This window comes from Mobula birostris, unplaced genomic scaffold, assembly GCF_030028105.1.
Source record: "Mobula birostris isolate sMobBir1 unplaced genomic scaffold, sMobBir1.hap1 scaffold_608, whole genome shotgun sequence".
Lineage (NCBI taxonomy): Eukaryota > Metazoa > Chordata > Chondrichthyes > Myliobatiformes > Myliobatidae > Mobula > Mobula birostris.
In genome coordinates, this window is record NW_027278329.1 from 168612 (window position 1) to 190363 (window position 21752).

Consider the following 21752-nt stretch of genomic DNA (forward strand, 5'->3'; position numbering starts at 1 on the left):
TTACACCGCACACTGCCTTCACACACTGACTCCTCTGTTACACCGCGCACTGCCGTCACACACTCACTCCTCTGTTACGCCGCACACTGCTGTCACACACTGACTCCTCTGTTACACCGCACTCCGCTGTCACACACTGACTCCTCTGTTACACCGTGCACAGCCGTCACACACTGACCCCTCTGTTACGCCGCACTCCGCTGTCACACACTGACCCCTCTGTTACACCGCACACTGCTGTCACACACTGACTCCTCTGTTACACCGCACACTGCCATCACACACTGACTCCTCTGTTACACCGCACACTGACTCTTCTGTTACACCGCACACTGCCGTCACACACTGACTCCTCTGTTACACCGCACACTGCCGTCACACACTGACTCCTCTGTTACGCCGCACACTGACTCCTCTGTTACACCGCACACTCACTCCTCTGTTACACCGCACACTGCCGTCACACACTGACTCCTCTGTTACGCCGCGCACTGCCGTCACACACTGACTCCTCTGTTACACTGCACACTCACTCCTCTGTTACACCGCGCACTGCCTTCACACTCTGACTCCTCTGTTACACTGTACACCGCCGTCAAACACTGACTCCTCTGTTACACCGCACACTGCCGGCACACACTGACTCCTCTGTTACACTGAACACTGACTGCTCTGTTACACTGCAAACTGCTGTCACACACTAAATCCTCTGTTACACCGCACACTGCTGTCACACACTGACTCCTCTGTTACACTGCACACCGCCATCACACACTGACTCCTCTGTTACACCGCACACCGCCGTCACACACTGACTCCCCTGTTACACCGCACACTGACTCCTCTGTTACACCGCACACCGCCGTCATACACTGACTCCTCTGTTACACCGCACACCGCCGTCATACACTGACTCCTCTGTTACACCGCACACTGACTCCTCTGTTACACCGCACTCCGCTGTCACACACTGAATCCTCTGTTACACCGCACACCGCCTTCACACACTGACTCCTCTGTTACACCGCACACTGACTCCTCTGTTACACCGCACACTGCTGTCACACACTGACTCCTCTGTTACACCGCACACTGCCGTCACACTCTGACTCCTCTGTTACACCGCGCACTGACTCCTCTGTTACACCGCACACTGCCGTCACACACTGACTCCTCTGTTACACCGCGCACTGACTCCTCTGTTACACCGCACACTGCCGTCACACTCTGACTCCTCTGTTACACCGCACACTGCCGTCACACACTGACTCCTCTGTTACGCCGCACTCCGCTGTCACACACTGACTCCTCTGTTACGCTGCACACTGACTCCTCTGTTACACCGTGCACTGCCGTCACACTCTGACTCCTCTGTTACACTGCACACTGCCGTCACACACTGAGTCCTCTGTTACGCCGCACTCCGCTGTCACACACTGACTCCTTTGTTACGCTGCACACTGACTCCTCTGTTACACCGAGCACTGCCGTCACACACTGACTCCTCTGTTACGCCGCACACTGCTGTCACACACTGACTCCTCTGTTACACCGCGCACTGCCGTCATACACTGACTCCTCTGTTACGCCGCACACTGCTGTCACACACTGACTCCTCTGTTACACCGTGCACTGCCGTCACACACTGACTCCTCTGTTACACCGCGCACTGACTCCTCTGTTACACCGTGCACTGCCATCACACACTGACCCCTCTGTTACGCCGCACTCCGCTGTCACACACTGACTCCTCTGTTACACCGCACACTGACTCCTCTGTTACACCGCACACTGCCATCACACACTGACTCCTCTGTTACGTTGCACTCCGCTGTCACACACTGACTCCTCTGTTACACCGCACACTCACTCCTCTGTTACACCGCGCACTGCCGTCACACTCTGACTCCTCTGTTACACCGCACACTGACTCCTCTGTTACACCGTGCACTGCCGTCACACACTGACTCCTCTGTTACACCGCACACTGACTCCTCTGTTACACCGTGCACTGCCGTCACACACTGACCCCTCTGTTACGCCGCACTCCGTTGTCACACACTGACTCCTCTGTTACACCGCACACTGACTCCTCTGTTACACCGCACACTGCCGTCACACACTGACTCCTCTGTTACACCGCGCACTGCCGTCACACACTGACTCCTCTGTTACACCGCACACTGACTCCTCTGTTACACCGCACACCTCCGTCAACCACTGACTCCTCTGTTACACCGCACACCGCCGTCATACACTGACTCCTCTGTTACGCCGCACTCCGCTGTCACACTCTGACTCCTCTGTTACACCGCACACTGCCTTCACACACTGACTCCTCTGTTACACCGCACACTGACTCCTCTGTTACACCGCACACTGCCGTCACACACTGACCGCTCTGTTACACCGCACACTGACTCCTCTGTTACACCGCGCACTGCCGTCACACACTGACTCCTCTGTTACACCGCACACTGCCGTCACACAGTGACTCCTCTGTTACACCGCACACCGCCGTCACACACTGACTCCTCTGTTACACTGCACACTGCCGTCACACACTGACTCCTCTGTTACACCGCGCACTGCAGTCACACACTGACTCCTCTGTTACACCACGCACTGACTCCTCTGTTACACCGCACACTGCTGTCACACACTGACTCCTCTGTTACACCGCACACTGCTGTCACACACTGACTCCTCTGTTACACCGCGCACTGACTCCTCTGTTACACCGCACACTGACTCCTCTGTTACGCCGCGCACTGCCGTCACACACTGACTCCTCTGTTACACCGCACACTGCCGTCACACACTGACTCCTCTGTTACACCGCACTCCGCTGTCACACACTGACCCCTCTGTTACACCGCACACTGACTCCTCTGTTACACCGCACACTGCTGTCACACACTGACTCCTCTGAAACACCGCACACTGCCATCACACACTGACTCCTCTGTTACACCGCACACTGACTCTTCTGTTACACCGCACACTGCCGTCACACACTGACTCCTCTGTTACACTGCACACTCACTCCTCTGTTACACCGCACACTGCCGTCACACACTGACTCCTCTGTTACGCCGCGCACTGCCGTCACACACTGACTCCTCTGTTACACTGCACACTCACTCCTCTGTTACACCGCGCACTGCCTTCACACTCTGACTCCTCTGTTACACAGTACACCGCCGTCAAACACTGACTCCTCTGTTACACCGCACACTGCCGGCACACACTGACTCCTCTGTTACACCGCACTCCGCTGTCACACACTGACTCCTCTGTTACACCGTGCACAGCCGTCACACACTGACCCCTCTGTTACGCCGCACTCCGCTGTCACACACTGACCCCTCTGTTACACCGCACACTGCTGTCACACACTGACTCCTCTGTTGCACCGCACACTGCCATCACACACTGACTCCTCTGTTACACCGCACACTGACTCTTCTGTTACACCGCACACTGCCGTCACACACTGACTCCTCTGTTACACCGCACACTGACTCCTCTGTTACACTGCACACTGCCGTCACACACTGACTCCTCTGTTACGCCGCACACTGACTCCTCTGTTACACCGCGCACTGACTCCTCTGTTACACCGCACACTGACTCCTCTGTTACGCCGTACACTGCCGTCACACACTGACTCGTCTGTTACACCGCACACTGCCGTCACACACTGACTCCTCTGTTACACCGCACACTCACTCCTCTGTTACACTGTACACCGCCGTCAAACACTGACTCCTCTGTTACACCGCACACTGCTGTCACACACTGACTCCTCTGTTACACCGCACACCGCCGTCACACACTGACTCCTCTGTTACACCGCACACGCCGTCACACACTGACTCCTCTGTTACGCCGCACACCGCCATCACACACTGACTCCTCTGTTACGCCACACACCGCCGTCACACTCTGACTCCTCTGTTACGCCGCACACTGCCTTCACACACTGACTCCTCTGTTACGCCGCGCACCGCCGTCACACACTGACCCCTCTGTTACACCGCACACCGCCGTCACACACTGACTCCTCTGTTACGCCGCACACCGCCGTCACACACTGACTCCTCTGTTACGCCGCACAGTGCCGTCACACACTGACTCCTCTGTTACACTGCACACTCACTCCTCTGTTACACCGCAAACTGCTGTCACACACTAAATCCTCTGTTACACCACACACTGCTGTCACACACTGACTCCTCTGTTACACCGCACACTGACTCCTCTGTTACACCGCACACCGCCGTCACACACTGACTCCTCTGTTACACCGCACTCTGCTGTCACACACTGACTCCTCTGTTACACCGCACACTGCCGTCAACCACTGACTCCTCTGTTACACCGCACACCGCCGTCATACACTGACTCCTCTGTTACGCCGCACTCCGCTGTCACACACTGACTCCTCTGTTACACCGCGCACTGCCGTCACACACTGACTCCTCTGTTACACCGCGCACTGACTCCTCTGTTACACCGTGTACTGCCGTCACACACTGACCCCTCTGTTACGCCGCACTCCGCTGTCACACACTGACTCCTCTGTTACACCGCACACTGACTCCTCTGTTACACCGCACACTGCTGTCACACACTGACTCCTCTGTTACACCGCACACTGCCATCACACACTGACTCCTCTGTTACGCTGCACTCCGCTGTCACACACTGACTCCTCTGTTACACCGCACACTGCCGTCACACTCTGACTCCTCTGTTACACCGCACACTGACTCCTCTGTTACACCGTGCACTGCCGTCACACACTGACTCCTCTGTTACACTGCACACTGACTCCTCTGTTACACCGTGCACTGCCGTCACACACTGACCCCTCTGTTACGCCGCACTCCGCTGTCACACACTGACTCCTCTGTTACACCGCACACTGACTCCTCTGTTACACCGCACACTGCCGTCACACACTGACTCCTCTGTTACACCGCGCACTGCCGTCACACACTGACTCCTCTGTTACACCGCACACTGACTCCTCTGTTACACCGCACACTGCCGTCACACACTGACTCCTCTGTTACACCGCACACTCACTCCTCTGTTACACCGCACACTGCTGTCACACACTGACTCCTCTGTTACACTGCACACTGCCGTCACACACTGACTCCTCTGTTACACCGCACACCGCCGTCACACACTGACTCCTCTGTTATACCGCACACTGACTCCTCTGTTACACCGCACACTGCTGTCACACACTGACTCCTCTGTTACACCGCACACTGCCATCACACACTGACTCCTCTGTTACGCTGCACTCCGCTGTCACACACTGACTCCTCTGTTACTCCGCACACTCACTCCTCTGTTACACCGCACAGTGCCGTCACACTCTGACTCCTCTGTTACACCGCACACTGACTCCTCTGTTACACCGCACACTGCCGTCACACACTGACTCCTCTGTTACACCGCACACTGCCGTCACACACTGACTCCTCTGTTACACCGCACACTGACTCCTCTGTTACACCGTGCACTGCCGTCACACACTGACCCCTCTGTTACGCCGCACTCCGCTGTCACACACTGACTCCTCTGTTACACCGCACACTGACTCCTCTGTTAGACCGCACACTGCCGTCACACACTGACTCCTCTGTTACACCGCGCACTGCCGTCACACACTGACTCCTCTGTTACACCGCACACTGACTCCTCTGTTACACCGCACACTGCCGTCACACACTGACTCCTCTGTTACACCGCACACTCACTCCTCTGTTACACCGCACACTGCTGTCACACACTGACTCCTCTGTTACACTGCACAGTGCCGTCACACACTGACTCCTCTGTTACACCGCACACCGCCGTCACACACTGACTCCTCTGTTACACCGCGCACTGACTCCTCTGTTACACCGCACACTGACTCCTCTGTTACGCCGCACACTGCCGTCACACACTGACTCGTCTGTTACACCGCACACTGCCGTCACACACTGACTCCTCTGTTACACCGCACACTCACTCCTCTGTTACACTGTACACCGCCGTCAAACACTGACTCCTCTGTTACGCCGCGCACCGCCGTCACACACTGACCCCTCTGTTACGCCGCACACTGACTCCTCTGTTACGTCGCACACCGCCGTCACACACTGACTCCTCTGTTACGCCGCACAGTGCCGTCACACACTGACTCCTCTGTTACACTGCACACTCACTCCTCTGTTACACCGCACACTGCCTTCACACTCTGACTCCTCTGTTACACTGTACACCGCCGTCAAACACTGACTCCTCTGTTACACCGCACACTGCCGGCACACACTGACTCCTCTGTTACACTGAACACTGACTGCTCTGTTACACCGCAAACTGCTGTCACACACTAAATCCTCTGTTACACCACACAGTGCTGTCACACACTGACTCCTCTGTTACACCGCAAACCGCCGTCATACACTGACTCCTCTGTTACACCGCACACCGCCGTCATACACTGACTCCTCTGTTACACCGCACACTGACTCCTCTGTTACACCGCACTCCGCTGTCACACACTGAATCCTCTGTTACACCGCACACCGCCTTCACACACTGACTCCTCTGTTACACCGCACACTGACTCCTCTGTTACACCGTACACTGCTGTCACACACTGACTCCTCTGTTACACCGCACACTGCTGTCACACACTGACTCCTCTGTTACACCGCACACTGCCGTCACACACTAACTCCTCTGTTACACCGCGCACTGACTCCTCTGTTACACCGCACACTGCCGTCACACTCTGACTCCTCTGTTACACCGCACACTGCCGTCACACACTGACTCCTCTGTTACGCCGCACTCCGCTGTCACACACTGACTCCTCTGTTACGCCGCACACTGACTCCTCTGTTACACCGTGCACTGCCGTCACACACTGACTCCTCTGTTACGCCGCACACTGCTGTCACACACTGACTCCTCTGTTACACCGCGCACTGCCGTCACACACTGACTCCTCTGTTACGCCGCACACTGCTGTCACACACTGACTCCTCTGTTACACCGCGCACTGCCGTCACACACTGACTCCTCTGTTTCACCGCGCACTGACTCCTCTGTTACACCGTGTACTGCCGTCACACACTGACCCCTCTGTTACGCCGCACTCCGCTGTCACACACTGACTCCTCTGTTACACCGCACACTGACTCCTCTGTTACACCGCACACTGCTGTCACACACTGACTCCTCTGTTACACCGCACACTGCCATCACACACTGACTCCTCTGTTACGCTGCACTCCGCTGTCACACACTGACTCCTCTGTTACACCGCACACTGCCGTCACACTCTGACTCCTCTGTTACACCGCACACTGACTCCTCTGTTACACCGTGCACTGCCGTCACACACTGACTCCTCTGTTACACCGCACACTGACTCCTCTGTTACACCGTGCACTGCCGTCACACACTGACCCCTCTGTTACGCCGCACTCCGCTGTCACACACTGACTCCTCTGTTACACCGCACACTGACTCCTCTGTTACACCGCACACTGCCGTCACACACTGACTCCTCTGTTACACCGCGCACTGCCGTCACACACTGACTCCTCTGTTACACCGCACACTGACTCCTCTGTTACACCGCACACTGCCGTCACACACTGACTCCTCTGTTACACCGCACACTCACTCCTCTGTTACACCGCACACTGCTGTCACACACTGACTCCTCTGTTACACTGCACACTGCCGTCACACACTGACTCCTCTGTTACACCGCACACCGCCGTCACACACTGACTCCTCTGTTATACCGCACACTGACTCCTCTGTTACACCGCACACTGCTGTCACACACTGACTCCTCTGTTACACCGCACACTGCCATCACACACTGACTCCTCTGTTACGCTGCACTCCGCTGTCACACACTGACTCCTCTGTTACTCCGCACACTCACTCCTCTGTTACACCGCACAGTGCCGTCACACTCTGACTCCTCTGTTACACCGCACACTGACTCCTCTGTTACACCGCAGACTGCCGTCACACACTGACTCCTCTGTTACACCGCACACTGCCGTCACACACTGACTCCTCTGTTACACCGCACACTGACTCCTCTGTTACACCGTGCACTGCCGTCACACACTGACCCCTCTGTTACGCCGCACTCCGCTGTCACACACTGACTCCTCTGTTACACCGCACACTGACTCCTCTGTTAGACCACACACTGCCGTCACACACTGACTCCTCTGTTACACCGCGCACTGCCGTCACACACTGACTCCTCTGTTACACCGCACACTGACTCCTCTGTTACACCGCACACTGCCGTCACACACTGACTCCTCTGTTACACCGCACACTCACTCCTCTGTTACACCGCACACTGCTGTCACACACTGACTCCTCTGTTACACTGCACAGTGCCGTCACACACTGACTCCTCTGTTACACCGCACACCGCCGTCACACACTGACTCCTCTGTTACACCGCGCACTGACTCCTCTGTTACACCGCACACTGACTCCTCTGTTACGCCGCACACTGCCGTCACACACTGACTCGTCTGTTACACCGCACACTGCCGTCACACACTGACTCCTCTGTTACACCGCACACTCACTCCTCTGTTACACTGTACACCGCCGTCAAACACTGACTCCTCTGTTACGCCGCGCACCGCCGTCACACACTGACCCCTCTGTTACGCCGCACACTGACTCCTCTGTTACGCCGCACACCGCCGTCACACACTGACTCCTCTGTTACGCCGCACAGTGCCGTCACACACTGACTCCTCTGTTACACTGCACACTCACTCCTCTGTTACACCGCACACTGCCTTCACACTCTGACTCCTCTGTTACACTGTACACCGCCGTCAAACACTGACTCCTCTGTTACACCGCACACTGCCGGCACACACTGACTCCTCTGTTACACTGAACACTGACTGCTCTGTTACACCGCAAACTGCTGTCACACACTAAATCCTCTGTTACACCACACACTGCTGTCACACACTGACTCCTCTGTTACACCGCACACTGACTCCTCTGTTACACCGCACACTGACTCCTCTGTTACACCGCACACCGCCGTCACACACTGACTCCTCTGTTACACCGCACTCTGCTGTCACACACTGACTCCTCTGTTACACCGCACACTGCCGTCAACCACTGACTCCTCTGTTACACCGCACACCGCCGTCATACACTGACTCCTCTGTTACGCCGCACTCCGCTGTCACACACTGACTCCTCTGTTACACCGCACACTGCCTTCACACACTGACTCCTCTGTTACACCGCACACTGACTCCTCTGTTACACCGCACACTGCCGTCACACACTGACCGCTCTGTTACACCGCACACTGACTCCTCTGTTACACCGCGCACTGCCGTCACACACTGACTCCTCTGTTACACCGCACACCGCCGTCACACACTGACTCCTCTGTTACACCGCACACTGCCGTCATACACTGACACCTCTGTTACACCGCGCACTGACTCCTCTGTTACACCGCACACTGCCGTCACACACTGACTCCTCTGTTACACCGCACAACGCCGTCACACACTGACTCCTCTGTTACGCCGCACACCGCCGTCACACACTGACTCCTCTGTTACACTGCACACTGCCGTCACACACTGACTCCTCTGTTACACCGCACACTTACTCCTCTGTTACACCGCACACCGCCGTCACACACTGACTCCTCTGTTACGCCGCACACCGCCGTCACACACTGACTCCTCTGTTACGCCGCACACCGCCGTCACACACTGACTCCTCTGTTACGCCGCACACTGACTCCTCTATTACACCGCGCACTGCCGTCACACACTGACTCCTCTGTTACGCCGCACACTGACTCCTCTGTTACACCGCACACTGCCGTCACACACTGACTCCTCTGTTACGCCGCACACCGCCGTCACACACTGACTCCTCTGTTACACCGCACACTGCCTTCACACTCTGACTCCTCTGTTACACTGTACACCGCCGTCAAACACTGACTCCTCTGTTACACCGCACACTGCCGGCACACACTGACTCCTCTGTTACACTGAACACTGACTGCTCTGTTACACCGCATACTGCTGTCACACACTGACTCCTCTGTTACACCGCACACTGACTCCTCTGTTACACCGCACACCGCCGTCATACACTGACTCCTCTGTTACACCGCACACCGCCGTCATACACTGACTCCTCTGTTACACCGCACACTGACTCCTCTGTTACACCGCACTCTGCTGTCACACACTGACTCCTCTGTTACAACGCACACTGACTCCTCTGTTACACCGTGCACTGCCGTCACACACTGACTCCTCTGTTACACCGCGCACTGCCGTCACACACTGACTCCTCTGTTACACCGCGCAGTGACTCCTCTGTTACACCGCACACTGCCGTCACACACTGACTCCTCTGTTACACCGCACACTGCTGTCACACACTGACTCCTCTGTTACACCGTGCACTGCCGTCACACACTCACCCCTCTGTTACACCGCGCACTGACTCCTCTGTTACACCGCACTCCGCTGTCACACACTGACTCCTCTGTTACACTGTACACTGACTCCTCTGTTACACCGTGCACTGCCGTCACACACTGACTCATCTGTTACACTGTACACTGACTCCTCTGTTACACCGCGCACTGACTCCTCTGTTACACCGCACTCCGCTGTCACACACTGACTCCTCTGTTACACCGCACACTGCCGTCACACACTGACTCCTCTGTTACGCCGCGCACTGCCGTCACACACTGACCCCTCTGTTACACCGCACACTGCCGTCAGACACTGACTCCTCTGTTACACCGCACTCCACTGTCACACACTGACTCCTCTGTTAAACCGCACACTGCCGTCACACACTGACTCCTCTGTTACACCGCGCACTGACTCCTCTGTTACACCGCACACTGCCGTCACACACTGACTCCTCTGTTACACCGCACACTGACTCCTCTGTTACACCGCACTCCGCTGTCACACACTGACTCCTCTGTTACACCGCACACTGCCGTCACACACTGACTCCTCTGTTACACCGCGCACTGGCTCCTCTGTTACACCGCACACTGCTGTCACACACTGACTCCTCTGTTACACCGCACACTCACTCCTCTGTTACACCGTGCACTGCCGTCACACACTGACTCCTCTGTTACGCCGCGCACTGCCGTTCCACACTGACCCCTCTGTTACACCGCACACTGACTCCTCTGTTACACCGCACTCCGCTGTCACACACTGACTCCTCTGTTACACCGCACACTGACTCCTCTGTTACGCCGCGCACTGCCGTCACACACTGAATCCTCTGTTACGCCGCACACTCACTCCTCTGTTACACTGCACACTGCCGTCACACACTGACTCCTCTGTTACACCGCACACTGACTCCTCTGTTACACCGCACACTGCCGTCACACACTGACTCCTCTGTTACACCGTGCACTGCCGTCACACACTGACTCCTCTGTTACACCGCGCACTGACTCCTCTGTTACACCGCACTCCGCTGTCACACACTGACTCCTCTGTTACACCGCACACTGCTGTCACACACTGACTCCTCTGTTACACCGTGCACTGCCGTCATACACTGACACCTCTGTTACACCGCACACTGACTCCTCTGTTACACCGTGCACTGCCGTCACACACTGACTCCTCTGTTACGCCGCGCACTGTCGTCACACACTGACTCCTCTGTTACACCGCACTCCGCTGTCACACACTGACTCCTCTGTTACACCGCACACTGCCGTCACACACTGACTCCTCTGTTACACCGCGCACTGACTCCTCTGTTACACCGCACACTGCCGTCACACACTGACTCCTCTGTTACACCGCGCACTGGCTCCTCTGTTACACCGCACACTGCCGTCACACACTGACTCCTCTGTTACGCCGCACACCGCCGTCACACACTGACTCCTCTGTTACACCGCACACCGCCGTCACACTCTGACTCCTCTGTTACGCCGCACACCGCCGTCACACTCTGACTCCTCTGTTACACCGCACACTGCCTTCACACACTGACTCCTCTGTTACACCGCGCACTGCCGTCACACACTCACTCCTCTGTTACGCCGCACACTGCTGTCACACACTGACTCCTCTGTTACACCGCACTCCGCTGTCACACACTGACTCCTCTGTTACACCGTGCACAGCCGTCACACACTGACCCCTCTGTTACGCCGCACTCCGCTGTCACACACTGACCCCTCTGTTACACCGCACACTGCTGTCACACACTGACTCCTCTGTTACACCGCACACTGCCATCACACACTGACTCCTCTGTTACACCGCACACTGACTCTTCTGTTACACCGGACACTGCCGTCACACACTGACTCCTCTGTTACACCGCACACTGCCGTCACACACTGACTCCTCTGTTACGCCGCACACTGACTCCTCTGTTACACCGCGCACTGACTCCTCTGTTACACCGCACACTGACTCCTCTGTTACGCCGCACACTGCCGTCACACACTGACTCGTCTGTTACACCGCACACTGCCGTCACACACTGACTCCTCTGTTACACCGCACACTCACTCCTCTGTTACACCGTACACCGCCGTCAAACACTGACTCCTCTGTTACACCGCACACTGCTGTCACACACTGACTCCTCTGTTACACCGCACACCGCCGTCACACACTGACTCCTCTGTTACACCGCACACGCCGTCACACACAGACTCCTCTGTTACGCCGCACACCGCCATCACACACTGACTCCTCTGTTACGCCACACACCGCCGTCACACTCTGACTCCTCTGTTACGCCGCACACTGCCTTCACACACTGACTCCTCTGTTACGCCGCGCACTGCCGTCACACACTGACCCCTCTGTTACACCGCACACCGCCGTCACACACTGACTCCTCTGTTACGCCGCACACCGCCGTCACACACTGACTCCTCTGTTACGCCGCACAGTGCCGTCACACACTGACTCCTCTGTTACACTGCACACTCACTCCTCTGTTACACCGCACACTGCCTTCACACTCTGACTCCTCTGTTACACTGTACACCGCCGTCAAACACTGACTCCTCTGTTACACCGCACACTGCCGGCACACACTGACTCCTCTGTTACACTGAACACTGACTGCTCTGTTACACCGCATACTGCGGTCACACACTGACTCCTCTGTTACACCGCACACTGACTCCTCTGTTACACCGCACACTGCCGGCACGCACTGACTCCTCTGTTACACTGAACACTGACTGCTCTGTTACACCGCAAACTGCTGTCACACACTAAATCCTCTGTTACACCACACACTGCTGGCACACACTGACTCCTCTGTTACACCGCACACTGACTCCTCTGTTACACCGCACACCGCCGTCACACACTGACTCCTCTGTTACACCGCACTCTGCTGTCACACTGACTCCTCTGTACACCGCACACTGCCGTCAACCACTGACTCCTCTGTTACACCGCACACCGCCGTCATACACTGACTCCTCTGTTACGCCGCACACTGCCTTCACACACTGACTCCTCTGTTACACCGCACACTGACTCCTCTGTTACACCGCACACTGCCGTCACACACTGACCGCTCTGTTACACCGCACACTGACTCCTCTGTTACACGCGCACTGCCGTCACACACTGACTCCTCTGTTACACCGCACACCGCCGTCACACACTGACTCCTCTGTTACACCGCACACTGCCGTCATACACTGACACCTCTGTTACACCGCGCACTGACTCCTCTGTTACACCGCACACTGCCGTCACACCACTGACTCCTCTGTTACACCGCACACCGCCGTCACACACTGACTCCTCTGTTACGCCGCACACCGCCGTCACACACTGACTCCTCTGTTACACCGCACACTGCCGTCACACACTGACTCCTCTGTTACACCGCACACTGACTCCTCTGTTACACCGTGCACTGCCGTCACACACTGACTCCTCTGTTACACCGCACACCGCCGTCACACACTGACTCCTCTGTTACGGCCGCACACCGCCGTCACACACTGACTCCTCTGTTACGCCGCACACCGCCGTCACACACTGACTCCTCTGTTACGCCGCACAGTGACTCCTCTGTTACACCGCGCACTGCCGTCACACACTGACTCCTCTGTTACGCCGCACACTGACTCCTCTGTTACACCGCACACTGCCGTCACACACTGACTCCTCTGTTACGCCGCACACCGCCGTCACACACTAGACTCCTCTGTTACACCGCACACTGCCTTCACACTCTGACTCCTCTGTTACACTGTACATCGCCGTCAAACACTGACTGCTCTGTTACACCGCACACTGCCGGCACACACTGACTCCTCTGTTACACCGCACACTGACTCCTCTGTTACACCGCACACCGCCGTCATACACTGACTCCTCTGTTACACACCGCACACCGCCGTCATACACTGACTCCTCTGTTACACCGCAGACTGACTCCTCTGTTACACCGCACTCCGCTGTCACACACTGACTCCTCTGTTACACCGCACACTGACTCCTCTGTTACACCGTGCACTGCCGTCACACACTGACTCCTCTGTTACACCGCGCACTGCCGTCACACACTGACTCCTCTGTTACACCGCGCTCTGACTCCTCTGTTACACCGCACACTGCCGTCACACACTGACTCCTCTGTTACACCGCACACTGCTGTCACACACTGACTCCTCTGTTACACCGTGCACTGCCGTCACACACTCACCCCTCTGTTACACCGCGCACTGACTCCTCTGTTACACCGCACTCCGCTGTCACACACTGACTCCTCTGTTACACTGTACACTGACTCCTCTGTTACACCGTGCACTGCGTCACACACTGACTCCTCTGTTACGCCGCGCACTGCCGTCACACACTGACCCCTCTGTTACACCGCACACTGCCGTCAGACACTGACTCCTCTGTTACACCTCACTCCACTGTCACACACTGACTCCTCTGTTAATCCGCACACTTCCGTCACACACTGACTCCTCTGTTACACCGCGCACTGACTCCTCTGTTACACCGCACACTGCCGTCACACACTGACTCCTCTGTTACACCGCACACTGACTCCTCTGTTACACCGCACTCCGCTGTCACACACTGACTCCTCTGTTACACCGCACACTGCCGTCACACACTGACTCCTCTGTTACACCGCGCACTGGCTCCTCTGTTACACCGCACACTGCTGTCACACACTGACTCCTGTGTTACACCGCACACTCACTCCTCTGTTACACCGTGCACTGCCGTCACACACTGACTCCTCTGTTACGCCGCGCACTGCCGTCACACACTGACCCCTCTGTTACACCGCACAGTGACTCCTCTGTTACACCGCACTCCGCTGTCACACACTGACTCCTCTGTTACACCGCACACTGACTCCTCTGTTACGCCGCGCACTGCCGTCACACACTGAATCCTCTGTTACGCCGCACACTCACTCCTCTGTTACACTGCACACTGCCGTCACACACTGACTCCTCTATTACACCGCACACTGACTCCTCTGTTACACCGCACACTGCCGTCACACACTGACTCCTGTGTTACACCGTGCACTGCCGTCACACACTGACTCCTCTGTTACACCGCGCACTGACTCCTCTGTTACACCGCACTCCGCTGTCACACACTGACTCCTCTGTTACACCGCACACCGCCGTCACACACTGACTCCTCTGTTACACCGCACTCTGCTGTCACACACTGACTCCTCTGTTACACCGCACACTGCCGTCAACCACTGACTCCTCTGTTACACCGCACACCGCCGTCATACACTGACTCCTCTGTTACGCCGCACACTGCCTTCACACACTGACTCCTCTGTTACACCGCACACTGACTCCTCTGTTACACCGCACACTGCCGTCACACACTGACCGCTCTGTTACACCGCACACTGACTCCTCTGTTACACCGCGCACTGCCGTCACACACTGACTCCTCTGTTACACCGCACACCGCCGTCACACACTGACTCCTCTGTTACACCGCACACTGCCGTCATACACTGACACCTCTGTTACACCGCGCACTGACTCCTCTGTTACACCGCACACTGCCGTCACACACTGACTCCTCTGTTACACCGCACACCGCCGTCACACACTGACTCCTCTGTTACGCCGCACACCGCCGTCACACACTGACTCCTCTGTTACACCGCACACTGCCGTCACACACTGACTCCTCTGTTACACCGCACACTGACTCCTCTGTTACACCGTGCACTGCCGTCACACACTGACTCCTCTGTTACACCGCACACCGCCGTCACACACTGACTCCTCTGTTACGCCGCACACCGCCGTCACACACTGACTCCTCTGTTACGCCGCACACCGCCGTCACACACTGACTCCTCTGTTACGCCGCACACTGACTCCTCTGTTACACCGCGCACTGCCGTCACACACTGACTCCTCTGTTACGCCGCACACTGACTCCTCTGTTACACCGCACACTGCCGTTACACACTGACTCCTCTGTTACGCCGCACACCGCCGTCACACACTGACTCCTCTGTTACACCGCACACTGCCTTCACACTCTGACTCCTCTGTTACACTGTACATCGCCGTCAAACACTGACTGCTCTGTTACACCGCACACTGCCGGCACACACTGACTCCTCTGTTACACCGCACACTGACTCCTCTGTTACACCGCACACCGCCGTCATACACTGACTCCTCTGTTACACCGCACACCGCCGTCATACACTGACTCCTCTGTTACACCGCAGACTGACTCCTCTGTTACACCGCACTCCGCTGTCACACACTGACTCCTCTGTTACACCGCACACTGACTCCTCTGTTACACCGTGCACTGCCGTCACACACTGACTCCTCTGTTACACCGCGCACTGCCGTCACACACTGACTCCTCTGTTACACCGCGCTCTGACTCCTCTGTTACACCGCACACTGCCGTCACACACTGACTCCTCTGTTACACCGCACACTGCTGTCACACACTGACTCCTCTGTTACACCGTGCACTGCCGTCACACACTCACCCCTCTGTTACACCGCGCACTGACTCCTCTGTTACACCGCACTCCGCTGTCACACACTGACTCCTCTGTTACACTGTACACTGACTCCTCTGTTACACCGTGCACTGCCGTCACACACTGACTCCTCTGTTACGCCGCGCACTGCCGTCACACACTGACCCCTCTGTTACACCGCACACTGCCGTCAGACACTGACTCCTCTGTTACACCTCACTCCACTGTCACACACTGACTCCTCTGTTAATCCGCACACTTCCGTCACACACTGACTCCTCTGTTACACCGCGCACTGACTCCTCTGTTACACCGCACACTGCCGTCACACACTGACTCCTCTGTTACACCGCACACTGACTCCTCTGTTACACCGCACTCCGCTGTCACACACTGACTCCTCTGTTACACCGCACACTGCCGTCACACACTGACTCCTCTGTTACACCGCGCACTGGCTCCTCTGTTACACCGCACACTGCTGTCACACACTGACTCCTGTGTTACACCGCACACTCACTCCTCTGTTACACCGTGCACTGCCGTCACACACTGACTCCTCTGTTACGCCGCGCACTGCCGTCACACACTGACCCCTCTGTTACACCGCACACTGACTCCTCTGTTACACCGCACTCCGCTGTCACACACTGACTCCTCTGTTACACCGCACACTGACTCCTCTGTTACGCCGCGCACTGCCGTCACACACTGAATCCTCTGTTACGCCGCACACTCACTCCTCTGTTACACTGCACACTGCCGTCACACACTGACTCCTCTATTACACCGCACACTGACTCCTCTGTTACACCGCACACTGCCGTCACACACTGACTCCTGTGTTACACCGTGCACTGCCGTCACACACTGACTCCTCTGTTACACCGCGCACTGACTCCTCTGTTACACCGCACTCCGCTGTCACACACTGACTCCTCTGTTACACCGCACACTGCTGTCACACACTGACTCCTCTGTTACACCGTGCACTGCCGTCATACACTGACACCTCTGTTACACCGCACACTGACTCCTCTGTTACACCGTGCACTGCCGTCACACACTGACTCCTCTGTTACACCGCGCACTGACTCCACTGTTACACCGCACACTGCCGTCACACACTGCCTCCTGTGTTACGCCGCACACCGCCGTCACACACTGACTCCTCTGTTACACCGCACACCGCCGTCACACTCTGACTCCTCTGTTACGCCGCACACCGCCGTCACACTCTGACTCCTCTGTTACACCGCACACTGCCTTCACACACTGACTCCTCTGTTACACCGCACACTGCCGTCACACACTCACTCCTCTGTTACGCCGCACACTGCTGTCACACACTGACTCCTCTGTTACACCGCACACTGCTGTCACACACTGACTCCTCTGTTACACCGCACACTGCCATCACACACTGACTCCTCTGTTACACCGCACACTGACTCTTCTGTTACACCGCACACTGCCGTCACACACTGACTCCTCTGTTACACCGCACACTGCCGTCACACACTGACTCCTCTGTTACGCCGCACAATGACTCCTCTGTTACACCGCACACTCACTCCTCTGTTACACCGCACACTGCCGTCACACACTGACTCCTCTGTTACGCCGCGCACTGCCGTCACACACTGACTCCTCTGTTACACTGCACACTCACTCCTCTGTTACACCGCGCACTGCCTTCACACTCTGACTCCTCTGTTACACTGTACACCGCCGTCAAACACTGACTCCTCTGTTACACCGCACACTGCCGGCACACACTGACTCCTCTGTTACACTGAACACTGACTGCTCTGTTACACCGCAAACTGCTGTCACACACTAAATCCTCTGTTACACCGCACACTGCTGTCACACACTGACTCCTCTGTTACACTGCACACCGCCATCACACACTGACTCCTCTGTTACACCGCACACCGCCGTCACACACTGACTCCCCTGTTACACCGCACACTGACTCCTCTGTTACACCGCACACCGCCGTCATACACTGACTCCTCTGTTACACCGCACACCGCCGTCATACACTGACTCCTCTGTTACACCGCACACTGACTCCTCTGTTACACCGCACTCCGCTGTCACACACTGAATCCTCTGTTACACCGCACACCGCCTTCACACACTGACTCCTCTGTTACACCGCACACTGACTCCTCTGTTACACCGCACACTGCTGTCACACACTGACTCCTCTGTTACACCGCACACTGCCGTCACACTCTGACTCCTCTGTTACACCGCGCACTGACTCCTCTGTTACACCGCACACTGCCGTCACACACTGACTCCTCTGTTACACCGCGCACTGACTCCTCTGTTACACCGCACACTGCCGTCACACTCTGACTCCTCTGTTACACCGCACACTGCCGTCACACACTGACTCCTCTGTTACGCCGCACTCCGCTGTCACACACTGACTCCTCTGTTACGCTGCACACTGACTCCTCTGTTACACCGTGCACTGCCGTCACACTCTGACTCCTCTGTTACACCGCACACTGCCGTCACACACTGACTCCTCTGTTACGCCGCACTCCGCTGTCACACACTGACTCCTCTGTTACGCTGCACACTGACTCCTCTGTTACGCCGCGCACTGCAGTCACACACTGACCCCTCTGTTACACCGCACACCGCCGTCACACACTGACTCCTCTGTTACGCCGCACACCGCCGTCACACACTGACTCCTCTGTTACGCCGCACAGTGCCGTCACACACTGACTCCTCTGTTACACTGCACACTCACTCCTCTGTTACACCGCACACTGCCTTCACACTCTGACTCCTCTGTTACACTGTACACCGCCGTCAAACACTGACTCCTCTGTTACACCGCACACTGCCGGCACACACTGACTCCTCTGTTACACTGAACACTGACTGCTCTGTTACACCGCAAACTGCTGTCACACACTAAATCCTCTGTTACACCACACACTGCTGGCACACACTGACTCCTCTGTTACACCGCACACTGACTCCTCTGTTACACCGCACACCGCCGTCACACACTGACTCCTCTGTTACACCGCACTCTGCTGTCACACACTGACTCCTCTGTTACACCGCACACTGCCGTCAACCACTGACTCCTCTGTTACACCGCACACCGCCGTCACACACTGACTCCTCTGTTACGCCGCACACCGCCGTCACACACTGACTCCTCTGTTACACCGCACACTGCCGTCACACACTGACTCCTCTGTTACACCGCACACTGACTCCTCTGTTACACCGTGCACTGCCGTCACACACTGACTCCTCTGTTACACCGCACACCGCCGTCACACACTGACTCCTCTGTTACGCCGCACACCGCCGTCACACACTGACTCCTCTGTTACGCCGCACACCGCCGTCACACACTGACTCCTCTGTTACGCCGCACACCGCCGTCACACACTGACTCCTCTGTTACACCGCACACTGACTCCTCTGTTACACCGCACTCCGCTGTCACACACTGACTCCTCTGTTACACCGCACACTGCCGTCACACACTGACTCCTCTGTTACACCGCGCACTGGCTCCTCTGTTACACCGCACACTGCTGTCACACACTGACTCCTCTGTTACACCGCACACTCACTCCTCTGTTACACCGTGCACTGCCGTCACACACTGACTCCTCTGTTACGCCGCGCACTGCCGTCACACACTGACCCCTCTGTTACACCGCACACTGACTCCTCTGTTACACCGCACTCCGCTGTCACACACTGACTCCTCTGTTACACCGCACACTGACTCCTCTGTTACGCCGCGCACTGCCGTCACACACTGAATCCTCTGTTACGCCGCACACTCACTCCTCTGTTACACTGCACACTGCCGTCACACACTGACTCCTCTATTACACCGCACACTGACTCCTCTGTTACACCGCACACTGCCGTCACACACTGACTCCTCTGTTACACCGTGCACTGCCGTCACACACTGACTCCTCTGTTACACCGCGCACTGACTCCTCTGTTATACCGCACTCCGCTGTCACACACTGACTCCTCTGTTACACCGCACACTGCTGTCACACACTGACTCCTCTGTTACACCGTGCACTGCCGTCATACACTGACACCTCTGTTACACCGCACACTGACTCCTCTGTTACACCGTGCACTGCCGTCACACACTGACTCCTCTGTTACACCGCGCACTGACTCCTCTGTTACACCGCACACTGCCGTCACACACTGCCTCCTGTGTTACGCCGCACACCGCCGTCACACACTGACTCCTCTGTTACACCGCACACCGCCGTCACACTCTGACTCCTCTGTTACGCCGCACACCGCCGTCACACTCTGACTCCTCTGTTACACCGCACACTGCCTTCACACACTGACTCCTCTGTTACACCGCGCACTGCCGTCACACACTCACTCCTCTGTTACGCCGCACACTGCTGTCACACACTGACTCCTCTGTTACACCGCACTCCGCTGTCACACACTGACTCCTCTGTTACACCGTGCACAGCCGTCACACACTGACCCCTCTGTTACGCCGCACTCCGCTGTCACACACTGACCCCTCTGTTACACCGCACACTGCTGTCACACACTGACTCCTCTGTTACACCGCACAC